At 51.1% G+C, this 15,666-nt stretch overlaps 1 protein-coding gene across 4 annotated transcripts in view; it reads right to left on the reverse strand.

Moving 5' to 3' along the window:
* Nucleotides 1-12,458, reverse strand: part of RAI1 (retinoic acid induced 1) — a 223,155-nt gene extending 210,697 nt beyond the window's left edge. For all 4 annotated transcript variants that reach the window (XR_009558523.1, XM_035132142.2, XM_035132141.2 and 1 more), the window contains exon 1: nt 11,988-12,458. The gene's annotated coding sequence lies outside the window, so the exon portion shown is untranslated. The remainder of the gene's footprint in view (nt 1-11,987) is intronic.
* Between the last annotated feature and the right edge of the window lie 3,208 nt (nt 12,459-15,666).

Below are 15,666 nucleotides of genomic sequence, written 5' to 3' on the forward strand. Positions count from 1 at the left end.
GTGGAGGGGGAGAAGAGGAGGTGTCAGAAGATGAAGGGGTAACAAGGCTTTTATGCGATCCTACTTGGAGTGGGACAAGAAGCTACAGTTAGAACTGGATATGGAACAACTGACTGGTTCAAAATTGGGAAAGGAGTACGACAAGGTTGTATATTGTCTCCCTGCTTATTTAACTTATATGCAGAATACATCGTGCGAAAGGCTGGACTAGATGAATCCCAAGCCGGAATTAAGATTGCCGGAAGAAATATCAACAACCTCAGATATGCAGATGACACAACCTTGATGGCAGAAAGTGAGGAGGAATTAAAGAACCTTTTAATGAGGGTGAAAAAGGAGAGCGCAAAATATGGCCTGAAGCTCAACATCAAAAAAACTAAGATCATGGCCACTGGTCCCATCACCTCCTGGCAAATAGAAGGGGAAGAAATGGAGGCAGAGATTTTACTTTCTTGGGTTCCATGATCACTGCAGATGGTGACAGCAGTCATGAAATTAAAAGACGCCGGCTTCTTGGGAGAAAAGCAATGACAAACCTAGACAGCATCTTTAAAAGCAGAGACATCACCTTGCAGACAAAGGTCCATATAGTTAAAGCTATGGTTTTCCCAGTAGTGATGTATGGAAGTGAGAGCTGGACCATCAAGAAGGCTGATCGCCAAAGAATTCATGCTTTTGAATTATGGTGCTGGAGGAGACTCTTGAGAGTCCCATGGACTGCAAGAAGATCAAACCTATCCATTCTGAAGGAAATCAGCCCTGAGTGCTCACTGGAAGGACCGATCGTGAAGCTGAGGCTCCAATACTTTGGCCACCTCATGAGAAGAGAAGACTCCCTGGAAAAGACCCTGATGTTGGGAAAGATGGAGGGCACAAGGAGAAGGGGACGACAGAGGACGAGATGGTTGGACAGTGTTCTCGAAGCTACGAACATGAGTTTGACCAAACTGTGGGAGGCAGTGCAAGACAGGAGTGCCTGGCGTGCTCTGGTCCCTGGGGTCACGAAGAGTCGGACACGGCTAAACGACTAAACAACAACAACTTGGAGTAGGGGCTTGAACCTGCAACTTTCTGCATGCAACGCAGCTGCTCTCACACCGAAGGCACAAGAACCAACGGGATTTCTCATTTGGCAGAAAGATCCTTCCTGCGGACTGGCTGGGTTTTGCATTAATTCTCCAGCCCTCGGAAGTGGAGGAAAAGCAGCTCTCTCCTTTAGCTCTGGAGCATGGCACCAAGTTCCTGCTCACCGGCTTCCAAACGAAGGGCGAGATCCAGTCAATTAATTTTGCTCGGGGTGTGTGGGGAGAGCAAAAGCAGGGGGGGGGAGTCTGTCTTTATTGCCCTTTCATGCCTTTGGTATAGATTTCCTCAGCTTGTCTCAAAGGGAGAATAAAACCCGGCTTGGCCTTTTTACTTTTACTTTTTAAAAGCCTCCCCTTCGCCCCAGTCTGTCTGATATTCTGCAATCTGCCGTGTTTTGCTGTGCAGAGATGTGTGGGGTTTTTTCCCCCTTCAAAAAAAAGAAGGGTACAGGTGTCATAAAGGCTCTGGGAACCACTTCTGCTCTGAGCAAGAGCTCTCAGAGCCCAAGCCTTGGAGAGCTGAACCTGAAATGGATGCAGTCCAGGTCACAGGCCCTGGCCTATTTGGCAAAGTGGCACAAACCGAAGAGGCCTCTGCACCGACAAAAGCAATGTCTTCCGGCAGAAAACAACCCAGCCCGCCCGACGGAAAGCCGTTTCATGACGGTGGTGGCTGCTAACGTGGGTCGGCCTGGGCTGCGTAGACTACAACTCCCAGCAGGCCATGTGCCATCTTGATTTGAGCAGCTTCAGCAGCTGCCGAAATCAAGATGGCACATGGCCTGCTGGGACTTGCAGTCTCCGAGAGTCGGGGCCTCCCCACATCGAAATGGGTCTGCTTCCGTGCAAACAAAATGGCTGACTGGCAGGGTCCGATCGGGGCCTTAAACTTAGCCGGTTGGCTTGTTTCGACGTCGACAAAAGCAATTAAAAGAAGAGATTCACTGGTGTTGTTTCAGCTGGCAATTGATTTTCACCAGGAGATATCTGGAGAACGGCTTGTCTCTTTCGTTTAAGGATGCCGAAGGAGTCGTACAGCCTAACATCTGAAAGCTGGAAAACAGACACACTCGCTTGGCTTGAGCGTTTTTTCAGCTGTGTTCCGGGGACCTTAGGATTCCTTGAAATCTGCTCCTCCAGAGCAAGGTCAACAACGGCAGGCTTGCTTCCATCGCAGGTAGCCGGTCCACAGCTATTGATCCACCCTTGCACTGGAGGAGGCGCATGCCAGGGTGCACTCTCGAGGCCAGAGAGTAATTGCATGGAAGCAATTAGCATAGACATTAAAAGAAAAATAGCCACCAGGGAGGGCTGGTTAGGACTGAGGGGTGGGGTTGGTTCTTTGCCCCTGGGATAAGGTTCTATTAAAACATCCACTGTCCCACCCACACAATAGCTTCCTCCAGACCTATGTCACGTTCGAATCTTCTGCAAGCCACCTTGGAGATCCTTTGATCGAAAGACGGAGTATAGATCTCCCAAACAAATAAATGCAGCTTAGAAAGCATGAGGGGGGGGGCATGAAAGGGAGACGTCTCCTCAGCAGAGATGTTGACATGGTTTTGAGTTGATTTATTATATTTCTTTGCCGCTTTCCCTTCAAATGAATCGCAAAGCGGCTTTCAAACAATAGAGCCATCGCAAATATAGAATCATATATAGGATGATGAACAAACCACCAGTAAAGCGAACACAAGCGTGGGAAGGGGTTTGCCAAAGGTATAGAGTTTGAAAATTGCTGCATTAGGCGAACAAGGAATTTCACAATTAGACGTGGATTTCAATTAGCAAAGTGCAGAATTAAGGTTGAGTATCATGATTCCTGCCTTGCTGAATCCTGCTGAATCTGGCAGTTGTAACACAGTCAGCTTAAAAAAGAGAAAAATCTGTTGAAAACAACCACAGCAGGCTAGGAAATGTTCATTGTTGTCATGTTGAGAGGCACTGGATATTCTCACAAAAATCTGCATTATTGTTTTTATTATTATTATTATTATTATTATTATTATTATTATTATTATTATTATTATCATTTAGCAGCGTTTTCACAGTCTTATTCCTATCCATCTACATGTCCCCAGTGTTTTCTTTAGCCAGTTCTTGCCATCTCAAGTCCTACAATACAGGGTGCAAACGAGAACAAAAGATACGCATAGCTGAGAACAGTAAAATGACAGTGTGACTTCTATACTGCAAAACCCATCATGCAGCGCGACAGCCAGCTAGGAAGCATAACAAGGACGACTGCGCTTAGTAAGGCTACAAACCCTATGATGCACAGACCTGCAAGTGAAAGAACATGCGGAGAAACATCCAGGGCCTTGAGTTAACGCAAATAGCTGAAAACAAGGTAAAACCAGACACCCTGCGGGAACCAGCCAAACGGAAATCTGCAGAAGTCATCAACTTAGAAAACACAGGAGAAACAGGCGCACAGACACAACCAGCAGGAATTAAAATTGGGCAAGAGATTTTCTGCAGCCATCAACTGCCTTTCTACCTCCACCACCACCTGCCCTCCCCGGGAAGAGTTTGCCAGGCAGACTCCATGATTCTCAAAGCAATTAAACCAGCTATGTAATCAATGAAGACCACCAAGCGAAGACCCTTAGGCAGGTACCTTGGCCTTGTTGCAACTGCCTGTGCTACACATGGGTGGACCTTCTGTAAAACTCAGGCCGAAGACATCAATGTGAGCTCAACAGAGTAGGGGGAAGTAAGAAAACAAGGCAATGCTTAGCAATGCAAAATGGCAACTCTAGAATGGGAGCTCTTGAGGACATCTAGGTCTGGCAACACGTGGGTATAATCAGATAGGATCTAAGTGCTTTCTTTCTTGAGATAAGACGCTCATGTCTGCAAGGAACCTTAGTAGGGCATTAAAGAAGGCCAGACATCTGCTCGCATGCTTCCCACCCAGGGTGGAAAGGAATAGCCAACATGGTACCCCTGCGATGTTGCTGGATTCCAGCTCCTAAGATGGCCAAGGGATCAGGAGTGATGGGAGTTGGGAGTTCAACAAGATCTGGAGGAGGACACTAGGCTGCGGAAGGGTGATCTATGAGGGCAAAGACAGCCCAGCCAATCTCAGCCTGGCCTTCAGCCACTTTCCTGCTTTGAATCATAGAATCATAGAGTTGGAAGAGACCACAAGGGCCATCCAGTCCAACCCCCTGCCAAGCAGGAAACACCATCAAAGCATTCTTGACATATGCCTGTCAAGCCTCTGCTTAAAGACCTCCAAGGAAGGAGACTCTACCACACTCCTTGGTAGCAAATTCCACTGTCGAACAGCTCTTACTGTCAGGAAGTTCTTCCTAATGTTTAGGTGGAATCTTCTTTCTTGAAGTTTGAATCCATTGCTCCGTGTCCGCTTCTCTGGAGCAGCAGAAAACCACCTTTCTCCCTCCTCTATATGACATCCTTTAATATATTTGAACATGGCTATCATATCACCCCTTAACCTTCTCTTCTCCAGGCTAAACATACCCAGCTCCCTAAGCCGTTCCTCATGAGGCATCGTTTCCAGGCCTTTGACCATTTTGGTTGCCCTCTTCTGGACACGTTCCAGCTTGTCTGTATCCTTCTTGAACTGTGGTGCCCAGAACTGGACACAGTACTCCAGGTGAGGTCTGACCAGAGCAGAATACAGTGGTACTATTACTTCCCTTGATCTAGATGCTATACTCCTATTGATGCAGCCCAGAATTGCATTGGCTTTTTTAGCTGCCGCATCACACTGTTGACTTCACACTGCATCACACTGATGCACACTGCATCACACTGTTGCTTTCTGAATTGCATCCAGTCTAGGGGGTAGCACTGACTGCCAGCTCCCCCCCCCTTTTCCTTGTTCTGGCATTGCCCCTTGCAGAACTCAGCAGCAAGCAGGAAGGGGGCCAAGCTAGAATCTGTGGGCTCCAGAGCTCTGAATGGCATGGGCTCCACCAGTCCTAGAATCAGAGAGTTGGAAGGGAAGCACAAGGGTCATCTGGGCAGGAATCTTCTGCCCAACGTGGGGCTTGAACCCAGGATCCTGAGATTAAGAGTCACCACCGCTAAGGCTGGTGAGTGTCTCCAGGAGGCTGGAGGACCCGAAACACTTTTACATCACCTAGTAGGATTTTTATTTCCTAGGCTAGTTTGCACTTAAGTTGCTCAGTATTCACCATCCACGCCAGCACGGGTAATACAAATGTCTCGATTTATATCGGCGCATCATTTCTGTCTCTTATTCTATACAGTCGTACCTTGGTTTTCGAACAGCTTAGTTCTCGAACGTTTTGTCTCCCCGCATACCCGGAAGTGACTGTTTCGGTTTGTGAACGTTCTTTGGAAGCCAAATGTCTTACGGGGATTCTGCGGCTTCCGATTGGCTGCAGGAGCTTCCTGCAGCCAATCAGAAGCCGCGCTTTGGCTTCCGAACATTTTGGAAGTAGAACGGACTTCCGGAACGGATTTCGTTCGACTTCCAAGGTACAACTGTGTATTTTTTTTTGTTTGATTTGTATATTGCATGATGAAATACCCTGCTGCTGCACGTTTGGGTGAGTTATGTTATGTTATGTTCTTATGTTTTATGTTATGTTATGTTATGTTATGTTATTGCAACCGTATATTGAATCAGATCTTTATTCCGCCAAGCCCAGAATTCCCTACTCTTAATTGGCAATGGCTTTCACGAACGTGCCAGCAGCTCTCCTAGCCCTGGATATTTTTTAATTACAGATGCTCAGGGCTGAATCTGGGACCCTCTGTATGGGAAGCATGTATGATGACAACCGAGTGATGGTCCGCCGTCTTATTGCTTTTCAACGGCAGCATCAGCGCTGTTATTGTGCGTTGCATAGACGGTGCTAAAAGCCTGCCCGCTCTCCGCCTCGCCACCTTTTGCGATGCAGCCTGGCACTTCTAGGTCTCTTCCGGAGCAAGATCAGGCTGCTCTGTCGTGCCCTGCTGAGAGAACCCGATGCCTTGCTGCTTGCATGCAGGGTGCGCAGCGCCTGCAGGGAGAGGGAAGATGTCTGGTGACCTCCTCTCTCTCCCCGCTGGTGCAGCCTGCCTACATAGGTCAGGCAACCTGAAAGGGAGGACGAGGGCAGTGAGCGGCAGACAGAAGGGACCTGGAATGAACAGCGCCATCGGAGGCAATTGCTTCATTGCAATTTGCAAGCAAAACAAAAAACAAAAACAAAGCCTCAAAGAGGTTTACTGGAAAAAATAAAGTGGTAAGGTTACCAGCAAAAACAGTTCATAGAATCGTAGAGTTGGAAGGGACCCCCAAATGTCATCTAGTCCAACCCCCTGCAATGCCGGAGTCTCAACTAAAGCATCCATGACAGACTGCCACCCAACCTCTGCTTGGAAACCTCTGCAGGAAGGCCACCCAACCTCTGCAGGAAGGGGAGTCCACCACCTCCCCCCGAGGGAGACTGTTCTACGGTTGAACAGCTCTTACTCTCAGAAAGCTTTTAAGCAACTTTTTTAAAGCATTCAGAATCAGTGATAAGCTAAACACAGATCCGAGCACAGGTCAGTTCTAGATATCTGGGTAGGTTTGTCTAAAGAAAAATGTTTTCAGCAGGCAGTGAAGGTGCTTGCTTAATATCAAGGGCCAGGGAGTTCCACAGTGTAGGTGGACCATTAGGGGGCTGGAACAGGTGAAACTATTTGTTCATCTTGCCCTGTAAGGTCAATGTCAAGGACCCCTGGACGGTTAAGTCCAGTCAAAGCAACTATGGGGTTGCGGCACTCATCTTGCTTTCAGGCCGAGGGAGCCGGCGTTTGTCCACAGCTTTCTGGGTGATGTGGCCAACATGACTAAACCGCTTCTGGCATAATGGGACACTGTGGCGGAAACCACAGCGCATGGAAACACCGTTTACCTTCCCGCCACAGTGGTACCTATTTATCTATTTGCTTTTGAACTGCTATTTGGCAGGAGCTGGGACAGAACAACGGGAACACACCACCGTCATGGGGATTCGAACCGCTGACCTTCTGATCGGCAAGCCCAAGAGGCATGGTGGTTTAGGCAACAGCACCACCCGCGTCTAGCCCTGTACCATCTACCCTGACTGGCAGCAGCTTCCTAGTGTCTCAGGCAGAGAAGGGTCTTCCCCATCCCCTGCTGTTTGACCCCTTGCACTGACCTACAACCCCTCCTTAAGGAAGGCGACTAGGCGAAAACATGATTTGGGGAAGTTGATTAAGTGGGCGTTGCTAGGGGTACGTCCATGGGCACCAGAATTTTTGTGTGTGTGTGTGCCCCAAATGTTTCTTGGTGTGCAATGAATTCAGAGGAAACCAAAAAGCGAGGATGATCTCAGTTTCTGGGTAGGACATTAAGTTGGGGGAATAAATTAATTTAAGAGGACTTTATCTAGAGATGATTTGGGCTTAATGAATGGGACTAATTGAAAAGGAATTGAATTGATTTGGAGCAGGATCTGTTGGGAAATTAATTGGGGACAAATGAATTGAGTAGGAACTGATCTGGGATGATTTGGGGTGGGAGGGCAGATTAATTGCGCTTATCTGGGGCAATACAGATCGGAAATTAGAAGACTCGCCTTGTGCCACCATTCAAGTTCTAAACCTGCGTCTGTACACAGAAAATGGCACTGACTGGCAGATGGGAAGCAATTTTTTTTGTCCCCTTGGCCCATACCCGGCATCTTTCGATGCCCCTGGTGATTTGGAACGGAGAAATGGCAGGTGGGGAAGGATTAAGCACAGGCACTCATACACAACTGCTTCTCGCTTCAAATTCCACCTCCCCACGTGGCTTTCCACTTTAAGAATAAACACTGCTCACGTTTGTTGCGACACATAATTATCCCCTGGCTCAGCAATTCCAAGTTCAGGACTGCATTCCCAAGATAAAACAGGGATAGCCTTGTAGCGTCGCTCTTCTCATACCCAGGGCCTCTCTGCTGCGCTTTCCCAAAGGCTCTCCTCCAACCATGGCAGGCCGTATTCATGGACTCTGCTCTGCAATAACACTGTCCTGCACTGATTTTCAAAGCGGCTCCTCTTTCTTTGGGTTAAAAGGTACACCAAAAAATGAATGTTCTTGTCCCATGCTTCGTTATCGGCAGATTGAAATCGACCTTCCCGGCTGCAGGGTGAGAAATGACAGGCTGCGTACAGCACATTGCTCTTTGGGGCTCGCGCACATGAAGTTATGCGCACGTCCACTAGAGGGGAACTGAGGCCTCGCCACACATGCAGGTGCCACTGCCGGCGCAGGGATGGCAAACCTGGGGCGCTCCAGACTTCAGCTCCCATCTGCCCCAGCCAGCAATGACAATGGTCAGGAATAGGACTTAATAGAATTGCATAGTTGGACTCCGAGGCTCCTCTGGTCCAACCCCCTGCAATGCGGGAATATGCCGCTATCCCATTCAGGTATGGAACCTGCAACCCTGGCATTATCAGCACGACGCTCCGACCAACTGAGCTATCCAGGGAGCTTTCGCCTAGCAAAAACTTTGAGAGCCTAAAGAAGAAAAGTCACTTGATCCAGGGACCGCCTTGCATATAAATTGGACTATTCCTACCTCTCTTTCTTAATGGCGCCTGCTCTTGCCCAGGCTGCACGGAAAAAGCATTTTGGTTCTTGAAATTCGTTCCGATTGTGCAGATAAAATATAACCGATAGAATTCTACAGGATGGGGTGTTAGTGTGTGAAAACAGTCCAGACCCAAGGCCAGGCATGCATGTCCAGATGGTAGAGGTGTCAGGCGCCGTCCAGGCATCGCAAGTGGTCGAAATCCAGGTGCAAAATGCGCCTGGCGCCTGGCTAATTTCGAACACTGCGCCCCAGCCAGCCCGGCCAATGTTCGGGGATGGCGGGAATTGCAGCCTAACCACTTCACAAGGCAACAAGTTTCCTACCCTTGGTCTAGCGAGATGACTTTAAATAAGAACCAGTCAGTTACATGGAGAGGGAGAAGCCTATGTCGTGCCTATTTGCCCGGCTAATTAAGGAACCTCCAGGTCCAGAAGCAGTATACCTCAGAGTAAAAGATACAGGGGAACAGGCTCACTTGTTGGGCTCACCTACAAGTTCCCAGAAGCATCTGACTGCCTGGTCTTGCACTGGCAGAGGAAAGCAGGTTTGGGTGGACCTTGACCCAAAGTAGTCCTGACTCGAGGCCAGTGGGTGTGGACCGCGTTTACCTGCTTTCACTTAATGGGAGATATATTTCCTACGCAGGAAGCATGGCCAGGTCAAATGCAACTTTCAAAATAAGCACGTAGATTTGTCGCAACGCAGGAGTTGCATATACATAGCCAGTATCTTTGCAGTTCATGCACACCCACACTGAAGCGTATGCATGTGCAATCATGACACATGGGCTTTTCACAAAGGGAAGATGCACAGCGGCCCCCACAGGGCTGAAGCAACTACACTTTGCATGTGCTCAGAAGACACAGGGCAGTTTATCACCAGAGGAACAAAAGGCAGTTGTATGCTAAACTATGTGAATTGGGGCATCCCCTCTTTAAAAAATCTCTTTTTCCAGTTATATTTTGTTAAATTTTCAAAGTTTCACATATACACTCCCAAAACATATTATTTTTTCTTTTGTTTTGCCAACTTCCCATCCTGTTTTCCAGTGTTTTTTATTTCTCCCTTTGCTGCACCCAATCTTCTATCTCTAATCCCGTGACAAAAATACAATGATCTCTCATTCCTTCTGTTGCTCCGAGTTCAAATCCGTCATACTATCCTCTCTTCAAAAATCTTGCCTCATCTGAGAACTCAGGGAAGCCTGAGGCAACATCCCCACCCTTATCTGCCATGTGAGGATAATCTGATCTACCTTACAGGACTGTTGTGAGCAGTTAGATAATGGGAAGCTATTTTGAGCTTCTTCCCTAAACACTATATGCATGTTAAATTTTATTTTAAAAAATTATGGCATTAACTTTTTTTTGCGCGCTGCTAAGCCATCCAGAGAGCTTTTGGTTAGCTGGTGGTACAGAAATACTGAAAAATAAAATACATAAGACGTGCTATCTTTATCATCGCTATTTCCTCGCTTGCCGTGACGATGATGGATGTTTATAAATCGCTGAGGCTCACCACAATGCCATAGCACTAGGCAGCAACGTTAAAAACAGTTCCTAAAATTAAAATTAAAAAGAAACCATAATCAAACGCTGCCTGGGAGTGAACTCATCCTTCTGGGAAAGGGGAATAAATAAATAAACAGAAGCTTTCAGCATCTGCACAACAGCCTGCCTAGTGGGGCACTGTGCTCCCCAGACCACAACACCGCTGACGCCATCCGCCCCCATTCTGGGGCAGAGCAACGGATTCGGGAAACACCTTCCGGGGCCCAGGCCGAGCCATGGGGCGCCCTTCCGATTGCACCGTTGCAAGGAAGTCTGCGAAGCCTCTTTCAAAACAAGGCTCTCCAGCTGCAGGCCTCACCCGCAAGTCCGAAATCACATCTCGCCTGTCATTCCGAGAGGCCCCTCTTCCTCCTTAGGCCCCTGAGCGGGTTTGTGGGGTTGGTTTTTTTGCGATTGGGAAAGCAAGCTTCCTTTCCAGCCTCCTCTTGCTCACAAAGCCCTGCCTGAGAAACCGAACACCGTTCCCACCCGGCCCCATCGACCTGGGCAGCCAAGGGCAAGGGAGCCAAGGCCTCTGGGGGCACCCCCTCTGAAGGGATGGCGTTTCGGCTAGGACCCCAGCCAGTGCCCAGGGAGCGAGCCACGTCCCCCCTGGCACTGGTTGGCTCCTGGGTCCCCGGACTCATCTGCAGCAGAGGACGATCTGGGACGGAAAGCCCTTGGCACCCCACGCAAACACACAAAGCCAAGAAACCAGCTGCTTGTCTGGACTCCCCCTTCCTTCCTTCCTTTCTCTCCCTCTCCACTTGGAGGTTTTCTTCCTTCTGCAAAAAACAGCTTTTTCTCTTCCTGGAGGGGAAGCAAAACAAAGCAGCACACTCACCAAGCCTCTGGGCTGCTGCTAGGCCCAGCCCCTGATGATATTTTCGCTTTTCTGCATTCCTTTTCTGCCCTCTCCCCAGCAGCGGCTGCTCTCTGGGGGAAGGGCCCTCTTCTACGCTTGGGGACCACCAGAAGACAGGCCTGGCAGGAAAAGGTCCCGGGTTCAACCCCTGGCCAAGGGGAAGCCCCTGCCAGCCAGTGTCAACAAAGCTAAGGGAGTCTGAGGCAGATTCCTGTGCTCTTAAGGTGCAGGACTTGAGGAGGGTGTCCCGGACTCTTGAGAGTCCAACTCCAGCGTAATTCAAATAGGGCACGTACCACCAAGAATAATCCCACCATATGTTACAACACACACACCCCTCCTCCTGCGACCACCTAGGTTGCAGCCCACCAGCGTAGGTGGGCCACGCTAGTGCAAAAAGAGGTGCGGTTATTTTATTTCCGTCCTAACCCACGCGATTTGGCCCTACACTGGATCCTGAACGGATCTTTCACTGGGTACTTTGTGGGTTGGGGGAATGCGAGAGAAAAGCCAAGGCAGGCCAAGCCATCCTCCCCGCATCTCCCTCTCTTCATTCCGCTCCGTGTACGCGTTCCCACGACCGCCTCGTTCCCTTCCGCGTCCATCGTTCCAGCGCGGCCCCCCCTCACACACCGCAAACCCGCCTCCGACCTCCCCGATCCCCGCGCTCCGTAACGCGCAAACGCCACTCCCCGCGCAAGCACGCGTTGCAAGCAAGAATGCGAAAAATGCGCGCGTATGTCTGGGTCTGCGGGTCTATGCGTGCGTGTCTGCACCTCCTGACCCCGGAAGGCTGATTTCCCCTCTCCCTTTGCACCGCGCGATCCTCCAAACGCGCGCAGCAAACGGGTCCAGCAGGAGGACGAGCCCCGGAGGACAAGACGTGGGTCGCGGGCACCGCGGCTCTTACCTCGCGTCGCCTTCCCCGCCGCCCTCAGTGCGCGCAGGGACCCGCCTGCTCCTGCTGCCGCCTCCGCCGCCAGTCGCCGGGGAAATCCGTGCCGGAGCCAGCCATCCCTCCGAGGCGGATCCCGTCCGCTGCGCGCTGCCCGCGATCCGGAGGCTCGGGTGCGCAAGAGAAATCGAGGAGCAACGGGGAAGGCTGAAAGGTGGGGATGGGGTGCGAGGGGTTTTTGCGGGGTGAGTGGGTGCGTGGGGGGTCGTGCGAACGGGGAAGGCGAGTCCGGTGCAGCCCCGTCAGCTCGCCAGCTTAAGCGCAGCGGCGGAGGCTGCGCCCCCGGGCCGGGCCCTGATCCTCGGCGGCTCTGCCTGCTGCTGCTGCTTCTTCAGCAGAGCCCGTCCTTGCCATAGCGCGGCGGGGAAGTGAAATCCCACACTGCACAGGAAGAGACCGAGGGAGAAAGAGGGAGGGAGGGGGCTGGCGGGGGGGAGAGAAGAAAGTTCAGAGGCATAACTGGATGCTGTCGGAAACGCACGCTCCAATTTCCCCCCGGGGTGGGGGTTGGTGGGGGTGGTGGGGAGAGCCAGGTGGCCTTGCCAAGGGCAACAGTGCCACCTGCTGGGGGGCTCGCGGCGCTTCTCTGCTCCCCGCCCCCTATGTGTGGGGGCAGGGAAAAGGTTGCTCAGACTCCCCTCCGGAGAAAGGTTGCGGCGTTTTGAGTTCAGGGCAGGTTTCCAAGCCTGATGAGGAGCGGTTGAAGGAGCTGGGTATGTAAGTGGAGACTTAGAGGAGATATGCGAATGATAACCAGCTCTACCTCTCTTTCAAATCAGAACCAGTGAAGGCGGTGAAGGTCCTGTGTGAGTGTCTGGAGGCGTTTGGAGCATGGAAGGCGGCTAACAGATTGATGTTGAATCCTGACAAGACAGGAGGCGGGCAGGTGTGGAGGACTCCCTGGTCCTGGATGGGGTGACTGTGCCCTGAAGGACCAGGTGCGCAGCCGGGGAGTCATTTTGGACACACAGCTGTCAATTATGTGTCCAGGGCAGCTGTCTACCAGCTCCATCTGGTACGCAGGCTGAGACCCTATCTGCCCGCGGACTGTCTCGCCAGAGTGGTGCATGCTCTAGTTATCTCTCGCTTGGTCTACTGCAATGCGCTCTATGTGGGGCTACCTTTGAAGGTGACCCAGAAACGACAACTAATCCAGAATGTGGCAGCTAGACTGGTGACTGGGAGAGGCCACCGAGACCACATAACACCGGTCTTGAAAGACCTAAATTGGCTCCCAGTATGTTTCCAAGCACAATTCAAAGTGTTAATGCTGACCTTTAAAGCCCTAAAACAGGCATCCCCAAACTTCAGCCCTCCAGATGTTTTGGACTACAATTCCTACTTCCCCGACCACTGGTCCTGTTAGCTAGGGATCATGGGAGTTGTAGGCCATCTGGAGGGCCTCAGTTTGGGGGTGCCTGCCCTAAAAGATCTCGGTCCAGTATACCTGAAGGAGTGTCTCCACACACACACACACACATCTTTCTGCCTGGACACTGAGGTCCAGGACTGAGGGCCTTCTGGTGGTTCCCTCACTGCGAGAGGCCAAGTTACAGGGAAACAGGCCGAGGGCCTTCTTGGTAGTGGCACCTGCCCTGTGGAACGCCCTCCCACCAGATGTCAAAGAGAAAAACAACTACCAGACTTTTAGAAGACATCTGAAGGTCATCACCAGTCGCCGGAAAATCCATGCCGGAGCCAGTCATCCTCCGAGGTGAATCCTCTCCGCTGCATGCTGCCCGCAATCCGGAGGGGATCCCCTCCTTTGTTTTCCAGCAACCGGGACACGTGTGGTGCTGTGGTCTAAACCACTGAGCCTCTTAGGCTTGCCAATCAGAAGGTCGGCGGTTCGAATCCCCGCGATGGTGGTCAGTTCCCGTTGCTCTGTCCCAGCTCCTGCCAACCTAGCAGTTCGAAAGCCAGTAGATAAATAGGTACCGCTGCGGCAGGAAGGTAAACGTCACTGTGTCCTGTTGCGCCAGAAGCGGTTTAGTCACGCTGGCCACATGACCCAGAAAGCTGTCTGTGGACAAACGCTGGCTCCCTCGGCCTGAAAGCGAGATGAGCGCTGCAACCCCTTAGGTGCCTTTGACTGGACTTAACCGTCCAGGGGCCCTTTACCTTTTACCTTTACCTGTTCAGAAGCACGCCGACTTTGACTGTGGATCGTTGACTCCAGCTGTTAGACACAGGGGTTCTGGTTGCAGAGAGACAACAAAGATCTTGGAAGCTTGAAGTCTTCCCACCCCCTGTTCGAAGAAATGCGAGGAAGCCGAGCTCTTCAGAATCCCAACTCTAGTGAGGGCATCTTCATAACATCATCCCTCTAAGGGCAAAACTGGGACACATTTGGGGTCAGGAGATCAGGACCACGTCAGGTGAGAAGAGCCCATACAAAGCTACTTTATACTGAGTCACACCGTTGCTCCATCTCTGGCACTGACTGGCAGCAGCTCTCCAGGGTTTTAGGCTGGTGGCATCCCCAACCCTACCTAAAGAGAGATGTCACGATTGACCTTGAATTTTTCTCCTTGCTGAATGACCACGTTTGCCCTGCTTGGGGTAAGTTGGAACACATGCTTAAAAACCTGGGAAGTCCACGATTCCACAAAGTGTGTGAGCGATTCCTCTGGAGATAAGGCTCCAACGCAGTTCCCACAAGGTCAGGATCAGGCCACCAGGACGGGCTCCTCACTCTGCCCAAGCGTTTTCCTTAGGCACTGCTAACATTTTCCTGCCATCTCTAGCTGTCAGCTTCATCGGGCGAGTCAAGTCGAGACACCAGCAGGTACCTCCCTGCCATCAGCCGCCATCTGCTTTCCTGTCTGGCTTCAAAAAAAGGAAAGATGAATGAGAACCCCGAGCGAGCACAGCTGTTAGAAGCAAGTCAGATACGAGGCGCCTCCCGCTGAGACCCGCAGACGGATACTGCGTGTGTCTACTCAGAAGTAAATCCGACTGTGTTCAAAGAAGCACCCTCGGGATGACGGCCTTCGCGTTGCAGAGTTGAGAACATTAGGAGACTGCTGCTGGGTCAGACCGGTTTCCCATCTTTTCCGGCACCCTAGAATCATATAACTGTAGAGCTGGAAGGGACCCCAGGGATCATCTAGTCCAACCCCCTGCAACGCAGGAACATGCAGGGATCAAACCTGCAACCTTGGCATTATCAACACCACACTCTAACGAACTGAGCTATCCAGACTCAGTGCCCATTGGGATGGATAGGGCAGAAGGTGGGGAGGCCAGCAATAGGGGTCGCCAGAGGCAACGACGGAGAGAACCAACTGATTCTAGTGTTGTTCTCCCCGTCCTCCTCTTCCTTGCTGAGTCCTTTAAGGCTGAGTCCTGGGACGGAGAAGGAAGCTAACAGGCATGGCCACCCCCTGAACTGGTTGGAAGTCAGAAGGCAGGCAGGTGCGGACAGTCTGAGCTTGGTGGGGCACTGCCCCATTTCCCAAAATGCCCTGGGGTGTGTCCACTCTTTTGCCACAGGCAGGAAGATGAGTAGGCCTGGTCCTGGGAGCAACGGCCGTGTTGATCGCCTCTGATGCCTGTGAACAGGAGACATGTCAGCAGCAGAGTTCTACATCTGTCTGAAGGTCATTCAACCTGCTGTGGTTCCCCCCCCTCC

This window comes from Zootoca vivipara, chromosome 14 (genome assembly GCF_963506605.1).
Source record: "Zootoca vivipara chromosome 14, rZooViv1.1, whole genome shotgun sequence".
Lineage (NCBI taxonomy): Eukaryota > Metazoa > Chordata > Lepidosauria > Squamata > Lacertidae > Zootoca > Zootoca vivipara.